Source organism: Triticum urartu, chromosome 5A (assembly GCF_056163025.1).
Source record: "Triticum urartu cultivar PI428250 chromosome 5A, HENAU_Tu73, whole genome shotgun sequence".
In the NCBI taxonomy this organism is placed as follows: domain Eukaryota; kingdom Viridiplantae; phylum Streptophyta; class Magnoliopsida; order Poales; family Poaceae; genus Triticum; species Triticum urartu.
In genome coordinates this window covers 625237370-625240223 of record NC_141877.1, presented here as the reverse complement: position 1 = coordinate 625240223, position 2854 = coordinate 625237370, and the positions used below count along the sequence as shown (strand labels likewise).

Here is a 2854-nt window from a genome sequence, read left to right as displayed (position 1 = left end):
TTTTTTTACTTATGTGGCATATAGTTAATGAGAAGAGGGGTGTTTAAAGTAACATAATATTTACTGTAACATAGCACTTTCCGAGAAAGGATGAGTGTACAAGGTAATAAATAAAATCATCTATGATACTACTACTATGTTACTTCGCACTATAGAGATGACACTAGTATAAGTTACTTCCCATTATGACCAGCCTTAGGCATAATTCGTCCCCCCCCCTCCTATTCTGGGCGTTCAAGGCCTATAGCGAGCCTAGCGACGTAAAGAATCAAAGGAGTTGATTTTTTTGAAGCCCAATAATTCAGCTTACCATCATACTAGTTCGCCAGCCCACTATTGAAAACTAGTAGAACGCCCGTGCGTTGCCACGAGCTTTTGAAAAAATTTAGATGGTAGAATACGCGTGCGTTGCCATGGGCTTTTGAAAAAAATTAGATGGTACTCGTCAAGCTAACATAACTGATAACAATGTTGTCTCGGCTAACACATTTTTTTCACAATCAGCTAACACACATCATACTATCAAACACAATAATGTTAAAGCGCCATTTTTGACGGGCTAGAGGTGACGGAGTCTAGTTTTAATCCTGTGGAGGTGGCTGAGGGTACAAGTCAAAGGCCGAAGGTAGCCATGCGGGGTCTGGTCAAACCAAACACGACGCTGTTTATAAGAGCGTCCAGCCTTGGACATTGTTGGTACCGACGCCCAGAATTGGACGCTATTATTCCTAGTGTCCTTCCTATTTTTCAAATTTCTCATTAATGTTTATTAGTTTCAGAATTACTGGAATATTAATTATCGATAATAAAAATTTCGTTTGAAACTATAAAAAGGATAAGTACTACTCCCTCCATTCCACAATGTAGTGCTTCCTCTATCCCCGTGCTTCAACTTTGACCGTAAATTTAACTGCCAAGACCGATTGCGGCGGGAGCAAAAGTTATATCAGTGAATTTGTATTCGAAAGAAGTTTTTAATTATGTAATTTTTTCTCCCGCCGCAGTCGGTCTCGTTCGTTGAATTTATGGTCAAAGTTCAACCTCGGGAAGCGCGGGCGCGCTATATTTTGGAATGGAGGGAGTATCTACAAAATAAGGGTGAATAAGTGCCTTTCTCTGGATGAAGTCTGCTTTGAAGCTGGTTGCCCTCCTCCCTGCTCGCTGGTACTGACTTGCTGCTATTGTGCTCCTCATTGTAGTCGTCGATGCCTGTGAAATAAATAATATACAAAAACTATTATCTCCAAGATTCATATAATTATCACAACCGATAATGGTCTCATGGTTAGCAAACTTGAAGAATTTATGACGCTTAAAAGAAGACCAATTGAAATAGGTGTCATGTGTCCATAAAAAAAGGTGGTTAGATGTTACAGATTTTCCCTACAACAGTTTGGTGTTCATCCCTAATAACTAATATTTTCCAACATATGGTACTATTATTAATCACAAAAAGTAGACATGGTCTGTGAATCCTTTAGTACACATCACTCGTGCCTTTCAGCAGCTAGTTTAGCTACAAGCCTACAAGATTCAGATTATCTTGACCATGCTTGTATATTCTTGTTAATTTGCAGCAGGCAAGATCATTGAAACAGAAGTGTACCATCAGTGTATGAAAAAAGATGAAAAAAGATCTTTGTTGTGTAGAATTTCCATGAATGGCATCTTCAAGTTTCTTCATGTTGGCACGGACCACTTCGCTAGCCTTCTCACCTTTGTGATGAAAGTGTAAAGTTTGGCTGTGCAAGATCCAGCATTAGTCAAGTATTTGCATTTACGAATTAGGATGAAGGGTGGTGAGAATCATATTTATTTATATATACACGCAAACATGCATCCAACAGAACGGACATGCATTTTAAGCATTTAACAGGGTAAGTTTAAATCTCTGTGTGTTCTCAGATTCCTCCACTAACTGAAACATACCCAACACATCATTACCATGAAACAGAATGGAAGTAACACTGAACTTTATATTATAAGAATGAAAACGAAATAAATATTATAGCTCAATGCCATGTACATTTTTGTCGAATACTATAGCTCACGACGACTGAACTTGCATGTGATTTGTGATAGTTGTTCTCTAGGAAGCAAGTACAGTTAGTCGCACCAACCCCTACCCACTGAAAAAACAGAGAGAAAGTATGAGGATATTAGAGTTTACAAATCTGCACCATGCATATATGAATTACCTTCTTCTTAGCCATGCTCGATAACTGCTACCAAGTTGGCATTTGTCGCCTGGATAGCCGGACCAGGAAAGACCGAGACTTGCTCGAAAATTCAAATGGCATCACGAGCACATGTTGCCAGGTGAAAATAACTTGATGGTTGGTCTGGCACAATCTGATAGAAGACGAGTGAGAGGTGTGATACCGCCGCCGACAACGACCTACCGCAGAAGCTCTTCTCCCCAAAGGACCTGCAGTACAGCAACACACACCATATGTTCAAAACCAGGAACTCGCGGATCAGGATTTACCTGGAGATTGGAGGAAGAGGTAGGAGGCACGAACGGAGGGGGAGAAGGAGAGGGCTACGGTGGTGATCCGCGGCGGCGTCCGTGGGGATCCGAGGCGGCGATGGCTGGCTCGTTCGTGGGGAACCGCAGCGGCGATGGCTGGCTCGTTCGTGGGGATCCGCGTCGGCGGCGGCCCCTGACTTGCTCAACTCGATCTGGGGCCTCCCCGCTTTAAGGAAAGAACGTGAGTGGATGACGCTGGCAGGGGAGAGGGTGGAGATCTTGGTGGGGAAGACGGGGGCAGGTCCTCTCGGACACCGGCGGTGGCGAAGGGCTCCGAGGGCCGCGTCGTCCTTGCGATTCGATGTAGAAAAAGATCGAGGTGTG

General features: G+C 43.1%; 1 long non-coding RNA gene across 2 annotated transcripts; it reads right to left on the bottom strand.

The window, feature by feature from the left end:
- LOC125506252 (uncharacterized) lies at positions 1 to 2854 on the bottom strand. Of its 2 annotated transcripts, XR_015602935.1 has the most exons (4): positions 2523 to 2854; positions 2199 to 2428; positions 2027 to 2129; positions 1 to 1209 (listed from the first exon to the last, which is right to left on the bottom strand). It is a non-coding gene; the product is annotated as an uncharacterized LOC125506252 (long non-coding RNA). The 2 variants fall into 2 exon arrangements; XR_007282612.2 differs by lacking the exon at positions 2027 to 2129 and having other exon boundaries at positions 2523 to 2847.